General features: G+C 47.0%; 1 long non-coding RNA gene across 1 annotated transcript in view; it reads left to right on the forward strand.

The window, feature by feature from the left end:
- The window catches only part of LOC135276394 (uncharacterized), a 45,778-nt gene that overhangs the window by 2,406 nt on the left and 23,975 nt on the right, over positions 1 to 19,397 (forward strand). The window lies entirely within an intron of this gene.

Here is a 19,397-nt window from a genome sequence, read left to right on the forward strand (position 1 = left end):
TCTGTCTGCCTGGACCCAGTGGTTCTGTGCTTGACAATCTCCCACCCAAGGCGTGAGTCGTAGGGTGTCAGAAAGGGCCTCGAGGCTGGCCCTGCTCTCACACGCAGCCCTTGCTTCTTTCTTGCCATTAGAAGATGAAACAAAGTGTTTGCAGCCATAGAATACTGGCCATTTGCAGGGCCTTCAGCACGGCTCTGGCCAGTCCCTTCTTTCGGGGGGAGGAAGCCTGGGCCAGGGGTTCCCATTACCGGTGTCCAGCCAGAGCCTCTGGGGGACCTGCCAGGCCAAGCACAACCTCAGAGGGGATGCGAGTCTGTTGTTTTACGGGACGTCTGCAGTCTTTGGGAGATCACCGTGCCTGCGTGCCGTTTAGCTGGTAGTAAACAGGGTAGCTTTCTTTGTGTCTTTTACAGCTTTCCACACTTGCTGCAGACTAGGGAATTCTTTGTGTCTTAAACACAAGGCTGCTAGCATCTATTGAATCGGTCACACCGATGCTGTCTGGGGTTGTACTTTGCACTGGCTTATCTTATCCCTGGAGAGCCCCTTCTGGAAAAGTCTGCAGTCAAATGGAAGTCAGAGCCCTAGTTCAAGGGAGAGAGATTTCTGAAGAATTAGCCAGGTGGTGTAAGGGCCCAGCAGGCCTCAGTCATTGAGCGTGATATATAACCCTGGCTCTCCCTGCAGCCTCTCCGCGGATCACTCACACCTTCTAGGCTGTCCTGTTGAGACTTGTGTCTGCACCAAAACATCCTGCAGAGAGCTGGGGCCTCTGAATGTTATTTCTCCTGCCTGACAAATCCAGACTTTCCCAAATTCAAAAGCGCACCGCAAAAGAGAGATTACTTTGTCGATGCCCTGGCACGTACGTTTTCCGCCCCCACCACCCTGCCAAGTCCTCCATATTCTGCTGTGGATTTGGCTTTTCACAGACTTATTTATTTAGTCCATTTAGAGAAACCATACCTTTGGAGATAAAAGGTGGGGTAAAGAGAGGAAATAACAGTGGGAATACAGGAAAAAAAGGCAGTGACTGGCATGTGTTAAAAGTTAATAAAATGCGGCTGGGCTCGGCGACTCACGCCTGTAAACCCAGCACTTTGGGAGGCCAAGGTGGGTGGATCACTTGAGGTCAGGAGTTCAAGACCAGCCTGGCCAACATGGTGAAACCCTGTCTCTACTAAAAATACAAAAATTAGCCAGGTGTGGTGGCGGGCACCTGTAATCCCAGTTACTCTGGAGGCTGAGGTGGGAGAATTGCTTGAACCCAGGAGGCAGAGGTTGCAGTGAGCCGAGATCACGCCATTGCACTCCAGCCTGGGTGACAGAGCAAGACTCCATCTCAAGAAGGACAAAAAAAAAAAAAAAAAAAAGCCAATAAAATGCCTATTTGAAAGGGTTCCTCTTTGGTTCTGTTGTAATGAATTGACTGAGACTCCCCTCTCCGCAGTGCTAATGCTCAAAGGGAAAAATGTCTGTACAAGCAGGTCCCATTTGTGATGATGTTCCAGAAGGCAGAAACCACGCCTAGGTACGCGTATGTATGTGCTTCGCAGCCAGTTGCAGTCGAGGCTTCTCCCGTAGGCACCTGTTATTGGCTCTTCATTTTCTAGCCTGGGGATCAGAGGTGGTATCAGCTGTTTGACGGTTGGGGCAACTCTTAGAATTAGGAATTTTCAGCTGGGCGCGGTGGCTCATGCCTGTAATCCCAGCAGTTTGGGAGGCCGAGGCAGGCAGATCCCCCAAGGTCACGAGTTCCAGACCAGCCTGGTCAACATGGTGAAACCCTTGTCTCTACTAAAAGTACAAAAATTAGCCGAGTGTGGTGGTGGGCGCCTGTAATCCTGGCTACTCAACAGCTGAGGCAGGAGAATCACTTGACCTGGGAGATGGAGGTGGCAGTGAGCCGAGATTGTGCCACTGCACTCCAGCCTGGATAACAGAACAAGACTCCATCTCAAAAAAAAAAAGGAAATATGAATTTTCTTTTTTCCTTTTAAAAGTCATTCTTGGCTGCACTCCAGCCTGGGCAACGAGAGCGAAACTCCATCTCAAAAAAAAATTGTCCAGGAGAGAGACCTGGGTCTCGGGGGAGGAAGAGCTGCACCGGAACCTGCAGTGTCCCCCAAGCCCCAGGAGGAAGGTTTCCAGGGTAAAGAAGCAGTCAGATATGTGACCTGGCTGCTGGGACTGTGAGGAAGATCAGGACAGAAAACCAACTGGTGTTTTGCCAAAATATAAATACAAGTTCTTATCAGGGTCCATCCGTGACCCTAATAAGAACTTTTATTCACTGTCTCATGGATGTAGCCACTCCCACAGTGACGCACACGTGAGTTGTCTCTCTCTCTTCCCGTCCACCCCAGGTCTCGTGGGACTGAGAGTTGTATCTTTTTTCTCTGCTTTTTTGCTGATGAAGGCAATGCTACAATGAGTATCTGGTGCATATGTGTTTGCAAACCTGTGAAGGTATTTCTTTTGTATAAGGCCTAGAAACTTTTGGGTCAAAATGTATGCATATTGTTAAAATCTAAACCGCGTCGTCAGATGTCTACTAAATGGTTATGCCGATTTACATATTCCCACCAGCAGTGTTTCTGAGTTTTAGTTTAACAGGAAATTAAATCTTTGCTAATCTGGCAGTTGAAAAATCTTGGTAATTTCATTTGAACTTCTTCTTTCGTTGGATATTTGTATTCGTATTTTCCCCCATGTTTCTTTTCAGTTTTTCTTTTTTCTTGTTGGTTTATCAAAGCTCATGTGTATATATATAATTTTTTTCCAGTTTATGGTTACCTTTTGATTTTTAAGTGGTTTTCCTTGACAACTTTAAATTCTGTATCTATTACATAGGTAAATTTGTCAGTTTCGTTTGTTTTTGCTGAGAAAGGCCTTCACCACCCCAATATTATAAAAATATTCATTTATTTTCTTCTAGGTTTTATAGTTTCTTTTTACAATTGAATCTTTGATCTATATAGAATTATTTTGGTGTCAGAAGAGAAGTTGAAAGCCAAGCTTCATTTTCCAAGTGGTTACCCAGCTGTTTCAACACCATTTGTTGAACAATTTATCTTTCCCTAATTAATTTAAAATGCCACTCTTATTATTTATTAAACTTCCTCATATTGGTGGCTCTATTTCTGAATTATTTTTTGCTCCATGAATTTGTCTGCTGCTGTACCAGTACCATACTGTTTTAATTACTGTAGCTTTATGTGTCAGTTAGGAAGCCTTTCTGTTGCCAGTGCTGGAAAATCCATCTTAAACTGGTTTAAGCACAGGGCAACATATTGACTCAAGTAAACGAAAAGACTGAGAGTGCTGAAAGTCACCAGATTCCTTTCTTTTTCCGTCACTTGACTTTGCTCCCAAACTAGGCCAGAGCCCATCTCTTTGAAGGTTCAAGTCCAGCTGCCTCTCTCTGACTGCTGCATGAGCCCCGTTGACTCTTATTGGCATAAATGGGGTTGCAGGCACATCCTGGGGCAGGCCTGAGTCAATGCTAGGGTGCAGTCACCTTCACCCAAAGTACTTAGGCTGAGAGAGGAAATGGGGTGCCACAGAGGGAAAGTGGATGTGTCACTGGAATAGAAGTTACCGGGAAGGAAAAGTGGGCTTGTCCCTGGAATAAAAGGTGCCATGAAGGGGAAACGGGCATGGTGCCAGGGAGGGGAAGTGGGCGTGTCACCAGAATAGAAGGTCCTAGGAAGGGGAAGTGGGCGTGTCCCCGGAATGAAAGGTGCCATGAAGGGGAAGTGGGCATGGTGCCAGGGAGGGGAAGTGGGTGTGTCACCAGAATAGAAGATGCCAGGAAGGGGAAGTGGGCGTGTCCCCAGAATGAAAGGTACCGGGAAGGGAAGGTGGCGTGCCACTGGAATAGAAGGTAAGAACTTCTTATGATTGTCTTCTCCTAATTAGAAAAGGCAGTGGAAGTTTATCAATGTCTCAATGGCTCATGTTGTGATGCTTGTATTATTTTTCTCCTTTGAATGCTGAGTCCTCTGGGATGGATTTTGAATGAACTCACTTATGGTATACATTTATCTTCGTGGGATCTATTTTCTAATGTTTTATTAAGCATTTGTATCAATACTTATTTATTTTTTGAGACAGGGTCTTGCTCTGTCACCCAGGCTGGAGTGCAATGGCATGATCTTGGCTCACTGCAACCTCCACCTCCTGGGTTCTAGCAATTCTTTTGTCTCAGCCTCCCAAGTAGCTGGGATTACAGGCACGTGCCACCATGCCTGGCTAATTTTTGTATTTTTAGTAGAGATGGTGTTTCACCATGTTGGCCAGGCTGGTCATGAACTCCTGACTTCAAGTGATCTGCCTGCCTTGACCTCCCAAAGTGCTGGGATTACTGCCATGAGCCACCATGCGCGGCCCTTTGCCCACTTAAAATTTTTTTTTCTTGTAAATTTATTTAATTTCCTTATAGATGTTGGATAAAGAAAATGTGGTACATTTACACTATGGAATACCATGCAGCCATAAAAAAGAACGAGATCATGTCCTTTGCAGGGACATGGATGGAGCTGGAGGCCATTATGCTTAGCAAACTAACACAGGAACAGAAAACAAAATCCTGCATGTTCTCACCCATAAGTGGGAGCTAAATGATGAGAACACATGGACATATTTTGGGGAGGGGCGGGGACAGCAAACACTGGGCCTGTGGGAGGGTGAGGGGTGAGAGGAGGGAGAGGACCAGGAAGAGTAACTGATGGATGCTGAGCTTCATACCTGGGTAATGGGATGCTCTGTGCAGCAAACCACCGTGGCACACGTTTACCTATGCAACACACCTGCACATCCTGCACATGTGCCCTGAACTTAAAGTGAAAGTTGGAAATTAACAACAGAAAGTTGGCAGAATTGCCATGAAACCATCTGAGTGTGAAGCTTTTGTGGGGGGAATAGTTCATTGGCAACTTTTTCCATTTTTACCAAAATTACTAAGTTAGCCTTTCCATCTTTTCTTTGGTCAGTTTTAGTAAGACACACTTTCCTGGCGGACCGTTAACTAGCACAGAGTTGCCTAAATATTGACTTGTAACTATTTCCCTTACTTGGTCCTAATTGTATTACTTGTGTTCCCCCAACCCTGCCTTTTAAAAAAATGATCAAATGAGTTTGTGATCTACTTCTTTTTTTTTTTTTTTTTCAAAAAAACTAAATCTTTATTTTATTTTTTTTTGAGATGGATTTTGCTCTGTCGTCCAGGCTGGAGTGCAGTGGCATGATCTCGGCTCACTGCAACTCTGCCTCCTGGGTTCAAGTGATTCTCCTGCCTCAGCCTCGAGAACAGCTGGGATTACAGGCACCCGCCACCACACCCAGCTAATTTTTTGTATTTTTAGTAGAGATGGGGATTTCACCATGTTGGCCGGGCTGGTCTTGAACTCCTGACCTCAGGTGATCCGCCCATCTTGGCCTTCCAAAGTGCTGGGATTAATAGAAGTGAGCCACCGCACCCGGCCATATATCATGAATTTGTTAACAATTCTTTTGTTTCCTTTAAGTTTTATATTAATTTTTCTAAGTGTCTCCTCCCCCCAGAATACTCGATTCACTTTTGCTTTCCATGAAATATTTAAGAATATAAATATCATTTTGCCTTCTGCTTTGACCCTGTCCCATGAGGTTTTGATATATAATATCCTCATTATTGTAATTTCCTAGATAGGCTGCAGTCGTAGTTTGATTTCCTCTTTAAAATGAGGAAAAACAAGATTTGTTTTACATTTCCGATAGGTTGACTATTCATTTTCTTTTCGCTTCAACCTTATTATTTTTAGTTTTATTGTAGCTTGAGAATGTGGTTTCTATTTCACTTCTTAGAATTTATTGAGATTTTCTTTGTGATCTAATATATTGTAAAATTGTGTAAGTCTCCTATTGTTTATGAAAAGACAGTATATCATATTTTCCCTTTCTTTTCAGGACTCAGACTTAGATATACACGGACAGTGTAAGACCAGCCTCGTCCATCCTGTCATTCAGACCCTCTGTATCTTTTTTACCACCTTCCTTAATGAGGACTGAGAGAAATGAGTTAAAATATCCTACTACTAATGTGTTACTGTCCTTTACTGCAGATCCTGAGAAATGTCTTTTCACTGTGGATTATAAAGTTCATCGTAATCAAGTGACCCGTGTGTATGACTTACTGAGTTTTCCTTGAATTCAGCTTTCTCAGATATGAAAGTTATATACTTTCCCTTGATTTCTTTTTATTTAGATACCATCATATTATTTTGCTTATCATTTGACTTTCAGCTCTTCTGAATCACTTTGTTTTAGTAGATCAGCATATATTTAGAGTTATCTTTTTAAATGTAATGTGAGGCTGGGCGCGGTGGCTCACATTTTTAATCCCAGCACTTCGGGAGGCCTAGGTGGGTGGATCACCTGAGGTCAGGAGTTCATAGACCAGCCTGGCCAACATGACGAAACCCTGTCTCTACTAAAAAAATACAAAAATGAACTGGGTGTGGTGGCGAGTGCCTGTAATCGCAGCTATTTGGGAGGCTGAGGGAGGGAGAAGTGCTTGAACCTGGGAGGTGGAGGTTGCAGTGAGCCAAGATCACACTATTGCACTCCAGCCTGGGCGACAGAGTGAGACTCTGTCTCAAAAAAAAAAAAAAATGAGAATTTTTACATTCGATTAAGCTTATTTGACTGTATTATAATTGATTACCTCTATCTGAAAGCTGTCTCTGTGTATGTATGTATTTTTAATACTTTCTTGCTGTTTCTTTGGTTTCTATACTTTGTTAGGTGTTTTTCTTCTTTGAATTAGGAAGGCAGATAGTCTTTGGGGTTCTACTAGTGATTACTTGCACAACTTTTTATTTCTTCTAAAATAAAACCGGGATACATGTGCAGAGCGTGCAGGTCTGTTGCATAGGTATACACACACCATGGTGGTTTGCTGCACCTATTGATCCATCCTCTAATTTCCCCCTCACCCCCCACCCCTCAACAGGCCCTGGTGTGTGATGCTCCCCTCCCTGTGTCCATGTGTTCTCATTGTTTGACTTCCACTTATGAGTGAGAACACGCGGTGCTTGGTTTTCTGCTCCTGCGTTAGTTTGCTGAGGATAATGGCTTCCAGCTTCATCCGCGTCCCTGCAAAGGACATGATCTTGTTCCTTTTGATGACCACATACTTTCACAAGTTTACATAGTATCCTTAACCCTGTGTTTCACAATGTATGAACTTCAGTAACATAACCATCCCTCTTTATTTTCTCATATAAAAGATGAGAAAATGGGCCAGGTGTGGTGGCTCACACCTGTAATACCAGCACTTTGGGAGGATGGGGCAGGAGGATCGTTTAAGCCCAGGGGTTCAAGGGTACAGGGAGCTATGATTGTACCGCCGCAGTGCAGCCTGGGTAACAGAGCAAGAGCCTGTCTCAAAAAAAAGAGAGAGGGAGAAAATGTATCTTGGAGCATCTGTTTCTCCATTTCCTAATTTTATTTACTTGTTCTGGAGTGTTTGTCCAACTTTATATCATTGTCTGTTAAAAATAATGAAATCGTCCTGTCTTTCCCAGGGACTACAATAATATTCTTGTAATTAGAACTTCTGCATTACTTGGGTGTAATTTATAGTTAATGGATTCAGTGCTCCGTGCTGATTTTTAATCATATGACTTCCTCATTTCTAAGTTATTTATTTATTTTAAAAAGTCGAGGCCTTGCCCTGTTGCCCAGACTGGTCTTGAACTCTCGGGCTCAAGTGACCCTCTTGACTCAGCCTCCCAAAGTGTTGGGATTACAGGCATGAGCCACCTCACCCAGCCTAAGTTAATTATTTTAATCTTATGTTTAAAATAGATTGTGTCTGCAAGTAAATTTTTTCAATCTTATTGTGGTATGCTTGTAGTATACTAAATTGCATGTATCTAAAATGTACAATTGGGTGAGTTTAGGCACACACACCTGTGAAACCATGACTGCAATAAAGAGAACAGACATTTCCATCTGAATAAAGGCGATGCTCTATATGGAGGATGGACAACCTAAATATCTAATGTACCGCAAATTTCATAGACCTAAAAATACAGTAGAACAGATTGACTAGAAACGAAAGTATAATAAAGATGGAATTTCCCAAAATGAAGGAAGACATAAATGATTACATCAAAGAAGTCCTTCATTATAATAAAGAACTATAAACTCTGAGTGAAATTATTGAAAGACAAGGTTAGAAGGAATATGGCAAAAATAAAGTTACATGCTAGGAAAAGCAGTCTAACTTCAGATTTCTGTTTTTCTTCTTTTTTTTTTTTTGAGACGGAGTTTCGCTTTTGTTGCCCATGCTGGAGTGCAATGGGGTGCTCTCAGCAACCTCGACCTCCTGGGTTCAAATGCTTTTCCTGCCTCAGCTTCCCAAGTTAGCTGGGATTACAGGCACGTGTCACTATGTCCGGCTAATTTTGTATTTTTAGTAGAGATGGGTTTCTCCAAGTTGGTCAGGCTGGTCTCAGACTCCTGACCTCAGGTCATCTGCCCACCTCAGTCTCCCAAAGTGCTGGGATTATGGGCATGAGTCACCGCACCCGACCTATTTTCTTTTAGAGGCAGGGTCTCACTCTGTCACCTAGGCTGGAGTACAGTGGCACCATCTTGGCTCACTGCAGCCTCAATCTCGTGGGCTCAAGTGAGCCTCCTACCTCAGCCTCCCAAAGTGCTTGGATTACAAGCATGAGCCACTGTGCCTTGCCTTCTTGGCCATTTTAAATGAAAGAAGAAGATGGAATAATGGCTACTGAGGACTCTGAGGGCTCTGTTGTATGACCCAATTTTCCATACCCAGCCAAGTTGTCATTCATGTGACAAGTCCACAGAAATATGTTATATGGCCAGGAATTTATGAGCTATATGTACCTGAGTACAGCTCACATCATACACACGATGAAAGACTGTGTCGTTTCCCCAGAGATCGGCAGTAAGTCTGCTCACTTTCAACACTTCTATTCCCCGTGGTTCTGGAGGTTACAGACATGGCAATAGGTAAGAAAAAGATATAAACATAGGAATTGACAAAGTATGGAGTTTTACGTAAACGGAACCATGTGGTAGTGACCTGGGGATGGGATGGAGAGAGGGAGAGATTGCCTAAACCTGTGGGTGATAGACATGTTTATCTTAATTGTCAAAAATAATATGGGAGAGATTTCCCTTTTCTGGCTTCCTGAGCGCTGCTGGAATCCGCCCCGAGGCATTTATTCTGCAAGGTGGGTTCTCAGCGTCTCTTCCTCGTTAGAGCTTCAGTTGCTTGAGCGGCTGCCTTAGCGTTTGGGAGGAGGCCGGAGGCTGTGGTTTCTGGAAACTCCGGCCCTGTGGCTTCTCTCTGACTGTGTGGACTCCATGGGAAACTGGTTGTTCTGTGCGCGTGGGTGACCTTTGGATTTCAGTTGGTTTTTCTGCATAGGTGTGAGGCAGTCGCCTCACTGAGAAGCTGAGTTGGAATGGTGCCTTGCAGCCTGGCTTGGAGCCTTCCGTTCTGGGTGTGAGCCGCTTGTTTTTACCCAACAGCCGCCTCTTGTCTGCAGCTGTGACGTGTGTGTGTGTGTGTGTGTGTGTGTGTGTGTGTGTGTCTCCAGATCTCACGGTTGGGAAGGGAGAGCCTCTCTGAAGAGTCGACATTTGAGGAGAAAATTGAATGAAGGAAAGGAAGGAGCTCCTTGGAGATTGCGGGGAAGGGCATTCCAGGTAGAGGGAACAGCTGATGAGGAAGCCCTGAGCTGCGGGGACTGGGTGCTGCATGGAGAGCCTCTTCTTGCCGCCTTGCTGATCTGCCGCGGGAAGAGTGTTGGAATGAATCCACTCATGCCTTTAGCTCTTCCAGGCCAGCAGGGGTTTCAGGGTTGCGGGGAGCCCTTCAGAGCTTCATTTTCTTCCTGTGACAACCCTCACCGTGCCCCCAAGCCGATGTCTGTGGGTGTCTCTGGTGTGTCCTTTCTTTTTTTTTTTTGAGACAGAGTCTGGCTCTGTCGCCAGGCTGGAGTGCAGTGGTGCAATCTCAGCTCACTGCAGCCTCCACTCCCCGGGCTCAAGCAATTCTCCTGCCTCAGCCTCCCTAGTAGATGGGACTAAAGGCCCGCACCACCACACCCGACTAATTTCTGTATTTTTAGTAGAGACAGGATTTCACTGTGTTGGCCAGGATGATTTCGATCTCTTGACCTCGTGATCTGCCCGCCTCGGCCTCCCAAAGTGCTGTGATTACAGGCGTGAGCCACTCTGCCCAGCCTGTCCTTTCTTACTTACACCCACACAGTGGCCTTTGCTGTTTATGACAAGAGGCCGAAGCCCTTCATAATTTCAGGTGAAATGGAGTTGTCTTTCCCATGGAACTCAGTCCCTTTGTCCTCTTGCTCCTGAGTCCACACGTGTCTGTTCCATGCTGCGCCAGCCCAGTCATGGAGCTCAATGTTTCCGCAGTTTCCCTGCAGACATTTCCAGTTGCTCAAAGGCATTCGTGGTTTCACAAATGTCACTGAAGGCTCAGTAGGGAGATAGCAGCGAGCTGCATCTTGTACTCCATCGCAAACAACAGAAGTATCCCCCTTCGATGCTTTGCTCCGTAGGTTGCCCCTCAGTAGGTGCCATGCCCTGGAGATTGCTGTTGCTCTGGGAGTGGTCAGAGAGGAGCGCAGGGCTGGCCATGTCCCTCCCACATAGCTGCTGCCTCCTCCTGCCCGGCTGCAGCCTCGGGCTGGGAGCCCCTGTCTTCCTCCCTAATCACAGCTTGGGAAACTAGCTACTATTACATGTTTTAAAAATTGGGCCTGGCACAGTGGCTCACACCTGTAATCCCAGCACTTTGGGAGGCTGAGGTGGGTGAATCACTTGAGGTTAAGAGTTTGAGACCAGCCTGAACAACTTGGTGAAATCCCATCTTTACTAAAAATAGAAAATTAGCAGGGTGTGGTGGCGCACGCCTGTAATCTCAGCTACTCGGGAGGCTGAGGCAGGAGAACTGCTTGAACCCGGGAGGCAGAGGTTGCAGTGAGCCAGGATCATGCCACTGCACTCCAGCCTGGGCGACAAGAGCAAAACTCCATCCAAAAAAAAAAAATTGAGGTGAAATTCACATAAAATAAACCATTTAAAAGTGTACGATTCAGCTGGCCAACATAGTGAAATCATGTCTCTACTAAAAATATTAAAAAATTAGCCAGATGTGGTGGTGTGCACCTGTAGTCCAGCTACTTGGGAGGCTGAGGTGGGAGAATCGCTTGAACCCAGGAAGTGCAGGTTGCAGTGAGCCAAGATCATGTGACTGCACTCCAGCCTGGGCAACAGAGTGAGACTCAGTCTCAAAACTAATTAAATACATAAAAGTGTACAATCTAGTAGCATTTAGTACATACACAATGTTGCACAACCAGCACATCTATCTAGTGAAAAATATTTTACTCTTGAAAAATGTCTTAATCATCCCCAAAGAAAATGCCATCCTTCATTAGGAATTCACTGTCTGTTCCTCTCCTCGCAACCCCTGGCAATCACCAATGGGACTGGGCTGACTGGGCTGATACAGCGGGGCGCACACATGGCACGTGGGGGACGGCTGCACATTGGCCTCATAGTCAACCGTTTAAATAAATGGGCCAGGTACGATGGCTTGGGCTTGTAATCCAGCACTTTGGGAGGTCAAAAAGGGAGAATCACTGGAGGCCGGGAGTTTGAGATCAGCCTGGGCAACACAGAAAGAACCCATCTCTACAAAAAATTTGAAAAATCAGCCAGGCATATGGTACACGCCTGTGGTCCCAGCTACCTGGGGGGCTGGGGTGGGGCTTGGGCCTGGGAGGTCCCGGTTGCAGTGAGCCATATCCTGCCACTGCATTCCAGCCTGTGTGACACAGTGAGACCCTCTCTAAAAAAAAAAACTCTGTTTTTGAGACGGAGTCTTGCTCTGTCGCCCAGGCTGGAATGTAGTGCCGTGATCTCGGCTCACTGCAACCTCTGCCTTCCAGGTTCAAGCGATTCTCCTGCCTCAGCCTCCTGAGGAGATGGGATTACAGGCGTGCACCACCACGCCCTGCTAATTTTGGATTTTTAGTAGAGATGGGGACTACAAAGGCAGCTTCTGGGCCGAGGCCTCTCCCAATCATCCTCTTGGGTTATGTCAGCTGCCAAGTGGTGCTGGACCCAAGTCCATCTCGGAGCGGCCCTGGCTGTTCCCCTTGGTGCATTTTCCCCTCCACCCTCCGGCACTTGAGCTTGCTGAGGCACTGGGCTTTATCCCTTAGTGGGAGTCAAAGCTGGTGTGCTAGCTTTCCCAGGAACGGCTCCTGCCTCCTGCCTTCCCTGCATCCCCTTCCAAATAAAATACAGACCTGGACTGGGTGCAGTGGCTCAGGCCTGTAATCCCAACACTTTGGGAGGCCAAGAGGGGTGGATTGCTTGAGGCCAAGTGTTCAAGACCAGCCTGGCCAACATCATGAAACCCTGTCTCTGCTAAAAATACAAAAATTAGCTGGGCATGCTGGCACGAGTAGTCCCAGCTATCAAGAGAATCGCTTGAGTGTGGAGGTAGAGGTTGCAGTGAGCCAAGATTGCGCCACTGCACTCAACCTGGGTGATAGAGCGAGACTGTCTAAAAAAAAATACAGACCTGAAATTTAGCTGGGGCTGTCTCTGGTCCTGCACGTACAAGAGTGGATGACGTGAACATAGTCTCTGAACTCCGACCCTAGAGTCTAATGGAGGATTCAAAAAACTGTGTGTTCCGATTAATAAGACAATTACACATCCTGAGAAAAACTGTGTGGGAAATGAGCGGTGTGCTGAGATAAAGACTCACAGGGTGCGGGGCTGCTTTGGGTGGGAAGGAGCGTTATTCCTTCCATATGGTCTGGATTTTATCCTCCCTTCAGGAGCTTTTTTGGGTCCTTTTTTTATGTTCTGAAATTTCATGAGGATGTATCTTAGTTCTTTCTTTCTTTCTTTTATTTTTTTTTTGAGACAGAGTCTTGCTGTCGCCCAGGCTGGAGTGTAATGGCACCCGTCTGTATTCCGTCGTCTGTATTCTGTATTCCATTTCTGTAGACCAAAACTCTCCTATATTTTCTGGGCTGTTCAGTTTACCTTCTCGCGATGTCTTATGCCGGATGGGAACCTACACACATGCTTTATTTTGGTTAAATGACTGGAATGACAAAAACAAATCTCAGACCTCCCCAGAGCTGGAGGCTGCGGAGGCTCCTGGCAGGAGCTGGTGGGCTGCCCTGGCAGGAGGGACAGCTTGAGCCAGTCAGTCATTTACCAGCAGGCATGGGGAAGTTGGCGAGCTTTTAAATAGAAGGTCCCCAGGAGAAAGGAATTCAGGTGCCTGTTCTGCTGGGTTTTCCTGGGATGAAGTTGGCAGAGCAAGGGGTGAGGCGAGGAGGCAGGTGATTAGCCCCCTAGGGGCTGGGCCCCCCTGATTTATGGGGTAACCCCCACTGGCCTTTTCCGGGCAGGAAGTGGGCTGTTTACTAATGCCTTCCCCTTGCCACACACCTGCGAAAGCCAGTCGGTAGTATTTTCAAATAATTTACTAGAATGAAGCTTCTGTGTTTTCCTTTGGGTAGTTGCCCAGTAACTGGCCTTGTGTTTTTTATTTTTTAAAAAATGTCTTAAAATATGCAGGATCTTAAGTTTCAGTGTTTCTTTTTGTCTCTCTCTGTTGCTCTCACTGTCTGTCTGACACACACACACACCCCTGTGTCTCAGGCAAGAAAGGGGTCCTCACTTTAGATGATGTGGGATAGTTTTGGGAAGTCTTGGTTAATTCTTTTTAAACTACTTGTCACTCTCTCTGGGGCTTCTCTGCTTTCTCCTTCCTCCCACAGTGACCTTAAGCCACAGAGCATTGCCAATTCTGATTTTGTCTAAAATTGGTGCTTCTGGCGGAAGAAATGTGCTGTTGGCTGGCCTTTGAGCTTGGCCTGACTCAGTTTAGCAAGGTCTCCCTCAGGGACCCTGTCTCCAGCCTGTGGAGCATGGAAAGACAGCCATGGTACCTGCCCGGAAGCCATGACAGGGGCATCTGATGCCAGGTGAGGAGCCGCCCATTCTGTTTGTAAGAGATGGAAACGCTGCCTCTGGGGGAGTTGCAATTCATTCCCTTCAAGGCAGTGGGTGGCACTTACAGTGCACACATGAGAAGCCACGGCCAGGCGCAGTGGCTCACGCCTGTCATCCCAGCAGTGTGGGAGGCCAATGCAGGCGCATCACGAGGTCAGATGTTTGAGACCAGCCTGGCCAACACAGTGAGACCCAGTCTCTACTAAAAATACAAAAAAATAAAAAACATTAGCTGGATGTGGTGGCGGGTGTCTGTAGTTCCAGCTACTTGGGAGGCTAAGGCAGGAGAATTGCTTGAACCCGGGAGGCAGAGGTTGTAATGAGCCGAGATCACACCACTGCACTCCAGCCTGGGTGACAGAGTGAGACTCCATCTCAAAATAAATAAATAAATAAATAAATAAATAACAACAAAACTACCACCAACTTAGCGTTGCATCCTAGGCCAAATAGGGGGAGGCTCGCGCTGAGCACGAACGATGGCCCAGGTGTTTGCTGGGCTCAGGAAGGGTGCTTGCTCCCCTCCTGTTTTGCTGCCCTGCACTCCCCCAGACCCACACACATGAAGTCCTCTCGGGTCTCCATGTGGCCCTGAGGAATTGCTTTACTAAACTGTCACTTATGTGCAGCAGGAAATTTGAATTTCCAGTTGCATGAAAGTTTTCTCATGGCGAAGGGGCTTTACTTGCACCTTCAAGTCGTGTGAGCAAATGCTTTCCTTTTCCCAGCCCCAGTTTTCCCGTCTGTGGAAGGAGGGTGAGGCCAGTGCTGACTCCTGGTGTGGATGTGAAGTTGAAGGTGGTGAATCCCCACCGTGGATTACTGCTCCCTCCTCCTTGAAACCGGCTCTGCCCCGGCTTCCAGGACAGCCCTCTTTGGTTCCCCTTCCCCCCTGGGCATTTCTCACCTGGCTCCTGTGCTGAACCTCCCGCCTCCGCCAGCTTCTGGATGCCACTCTCTCTAGGGCTTGGCCCAGTCTCTTGGGTTCCTCATCTGTATTCACTTTTTTTCTAGCTGCATGGTTTAAATTCCATCTCTGGGCCAATCTCTCCAGCTCAGGGCTCTCCCTGAACTCCAGCTTTATATATCTACGTACCCATTCAGCTTCTCCACTCAGGGCAGCTCAGACCGAATAGGCAAAAGTAAACTTGATCTACCTCACCAACACCTATTCTTTCTGGAATCTTCTTCATTTCAGAAAATGGTATTGCTCTTCTTCCAGTTGATCCAAGCCCAAACCTTGGCACCATCTTTAAAGCATCTTTTTTTCACGCTGCACGCTTAGCCATCAGGAAATCCTATCAGCTCTACCTGCAGACCCATCCCCGTCTCTTCCCACCTCTCCACTGCCAGCGCCTGGCCCTGACCCACATGGGGTCTCCCTGCCTGGATTGTCACCATCCATGCTGTTCCTTCTGCCTGGCAGTGAGGGACAGGGGGACCAAGGCAGGGAGTCAGGATGGCATTGTGGCCAAGTGTGGGGCTTTGGGGCCAGGATTTTTGGGTACAGATTCGGGTGCCATTTTTGGTTGGTTACTATCAAGAAGTTGATTGTTATTATACACGCTTCAAATTGTGCTGTAGTTTTCAAATTATTTCCATTTAGGACCACGGTGGTTGACGTGAAAGTGGGATTTTCGGGAGATTTCAGAAGCCTTTGAAACAATTAGGATGTGCTGTCCAAGAAGGGAAACAGGTGCTTTCAGTATAGAAGGGGCGGCTCCATCTCAGGAAATGCCTTCCCAGAGACTGCTTGGGAAAAAAGTTACTTTCTCTTCAGGGTTCCACGGGGTGGAAGATTCCAGTGCCTATTCACAGGGAGGGATAAGGAGCACTGGGAGCTCCTAGGCTGTGAAGGCATCAGGCCTGGCAATCAGTGGGAAACCAGGGCGACCCTCAAGGACCGAAGACCGACCCCCCATCCCTTCTAAGTCTAGGGCCTCCCTTAGTGCTGGGCCCCTGAGACCCCCTCAATGCAGGGGGAGAGGACCAGAAAACATGGTTGACTTCAATATGCATTTTTTCCCCCATAATGACTTTAGATCTCTCTGGATTGGAGCCAAATTTGATTTGATTTAGAGAAACAAAGAAACGCAGCATTTCTTAACCCATAAGGGTCATGTTGTAAATTTATGCCTGTAACAACAGTTTCCTGGAACACATGAGTTGGACTCATGTTCCCTTTGCAATCTGAAATGTGGGGTTGTACATTGTACCTCCACAAGGAGATCAAGCTTTGTTGAAACAGCCTTGGTTAAGAAATCTTAAAAGATTTGGGTGGATACAGGCATCTCTCACAGCCAAGGTTGTAATGTGGCCAAGGGGGGCTCAGAGGACCTGAGTAACAGTGGCAGCCAGAGAGAAGGGGGAGCCGGGCGCTCCATTCTTACACCTGCTTCCTGAGGGTGGGAACCAAGATCTTACGCAGGTCAACTTCCTGTCTGAACTGGCCAGCTGTCGGACGACAGAGCCACGCATATGCCTTCCTGTGTGCCACTTCCTGTTTCCCATGGGATTCCATCTTGGACCTCTGGGTCTGACATCACCTTTCATCCAATCCAGCTAGGACCCAGTTAACACAAGCTCTGTAGCATGATGTTTCGGCAAAGAGCCACATATGGCCATGCAACAATTCCCTGAGTTATTTGGGTAAAATCTAGACATAAATGTGCTTAGACTATAGGTCATGTGTCTACTTGAGTTAATGTATTCACCCCTTGCTCTGGGTTCAAATCCTGGGTCTTTTACTCACTTGCTCTGTGACCCTAGGCAAGTAATTTGATCTCTTTGTGCTTTAGTTTCCTCCTTTGTAAAATGGGGTTAAGAATAATATTCAGCTGGTACATTGGCTCTCGCTTATAATCCCAGCACTTTGGAAGGCTGTGAGACAGGAGGATTGCTTGAGCCTGCCCAGGAGTTGGAAATCAGCCTGGGAAAAACAGTGAGACCCTGTCTCTACCAAAAAAATAACATTAACCAGATGTGTGGTGGTAGACCCCTGTAGTCTCAGCCACGCGGGAGGCTGAGATGGGAGGATTGCTTGAGCCTCAGCGGTTGGGCTGCAGTGAACTGTGATTGAGTCACTGCACTCCAGCTTGGGTGACAGAGCAAGACCCTGTCTCAAAAAAACAAAACAAAACAAAACAGAAAACCAAAAAGAAAAAAAAATACTATTTATCTAATTGAATAAAATTAGTAGATGAAAAGTATGTCTGATACATAGTAAATGATCAATAAATTATAATCACTATTACTAGTCTTGAGGAGAGGGAGCCACATTTTAGTAGTGACAGAATTCAGAGAAAAAGTTTGAAAAAGTTATTTTTTCATGGCAGGGTGTGGTGGCTCACTCCCGTAATCCCAGCACTTTGGGAGGCTGAGGCAGGTGGATCACTTGAGGTCAGGAGTTCAAGACCAGCCTGACCAACATGGTGAAACCTCATCTCTACTAAAAATACAAAAATTAGCCAGGCATTGTTGTGGGCTCCTGTTCTCAGCTACTCAGGAGACTGAGATGGGAGGATCCCTTGAACCTTGGAGGTGGAGGTTGCAGTGAACCGAGACTGAGCCACTGCACTCCAGCCTGGGTGACAGAGCAAGACTCCGTCTCAAAACAAAAAGCAAAGTTACTTTTTCTTTCATTTGTAACAGATCTGTTAACTAGAATAACTTCATAAAATGCTTTTTGGATTGTACCCATCAAGCAAGGACTGACGGTATCATTCTGTTGGTAGAAAATTGTTTTTCTCCTCTTTATGTACACAGATTTATTCCTTTTTTATAACTTAAAGAATAGAAGACAACTGCTTGTTTCATCCTAAGTAAACGAGGACCTCTCTGATCTTGATGCCTGGCCTAAATAGAATGGCAGATCCCGGACTCCTCAGCTTCTCTGTGGTCAGATAAAGGCCGAAGTGTGTGGCACCCATCCTTCCAGAGGAGTTACCTATTGCCTGGGTTCTAGAGGTTCAAACAAAACAGACAAGAAGCCAGGCACAGTGGCTCACGCCGGTAATCCCAGCACTTTGGGAGGCCGAGGCAGGAGGATCACTTGAGGTCAGGAGTTCAAGACCAGCCTGGCCAACATGGTAAAGCCCTGTCTCTACTTAAAATACGAAAATTAGCTGGGTGTGTGGTGTGCACCTGTAGGCCCAGCTACTTGGGAGGCTGAGGCAGGAGAATCGCTTGAACCCGGGAGGCAGAGATTGCGCCACTACACTGCAGCGTGGGCGACAGAGTGAGACTCCATCTCAAAACAACAAACAAAAAAGAAATATGTAAGTACGTGGACAGCCATTCCCTAAACCCTCCACTCTTCAATATTGCTGGAAGTCCCCTGAGAAATTTTATCACAGGTGTAGTTTATTAGGTATAAATGGCAGAGCCTAAAGCAGTCAGAAGAAGGCTGCAGGTGGGCACACGTTACCGGTGTGAGCCTTGGCCAGTGGAGAAGCAGGTGCCTGACCCAGTCAGGCCAGGAAGACGCAGGAGGTCAGGAGAGCATCAGCAGGCCTCAGGCCTGGCGGGTTCCAGGGCTCCAGGCTGTGGGCGGCCTGCCCTGCCCTTTCGATACCAGTTCTCAAGCCTCTTGACCCCTGTATAGAACCTCCCTGGCATGGAAGCCAGGGTCTCAGCAGGCCACATGGGCGAGTCTGGCCCGCTGGCTGCATGCCTGCCACTGACCCACTGCGGCTCTTCCCTGCATGCAGGGAGGAGCCCTGACTCCCAGACCACTGAGGATAGAGGGACTTCACATCACAGCTACTCTGTGTATAGGTCTCAGGCCAAGCCCTTCCATAGACTGAGCTGTTTCCTTTCACATTCGGAAGGAGACAGCACCTGCTCAGGCACCGTCCGAAGTGGGCCAAGGACATAAGGCCCCATGTACGTTGACAGGTCCTGGCTCCCTGGGCTGATGTGTGTGTGTGTCACCATGTGACTTAGATCACAGCCAGCAGGGATCAGCAGTGTCCTCAGAGCTGTCAGGTCTCCCTCCCGCTCCCCAGACACTTTTTGCAGCTGCAGGAACAGCCACAGATGCTAGGACCTGCTCTCATGGCAGCCGGGACTGGCCACCCCAGAAAAGAAGCCAGCGAAGTCCCAGTGGGGCCCTTGGGGGCCGGTGACGTCCTAACTGGGCTTTTTGCCAAAGCCTAGAAAGCTAAGACACCGGCCGTGTTTCACTCCATTTTTCCCTCTTTTATTTATTTATTTATTTATTTATTTTTATATTTTTGAGACAGAGTCTCACTCTGTTGCCCAGGCTGGAGTGCAGTGGTGCAATCTCGGCTCACTGC

Source organism: Aotus nancymaae, unplaced genomic scaffold (assembly GCF_030222135.1).
Source record: "Aotus nancymaae isolate 86718 unplaced genomic scaffold, 86718_ANA_hifiasm-v0.15.2.pri h1tg000022l_1, whole genome shotgun sequence".
NCBI classification, from domain to species: Eukaryota; Metazoa; Chordata; class Mammalia; order Primates; family Aotidae; genus Aotus; species Aotus nancymaae.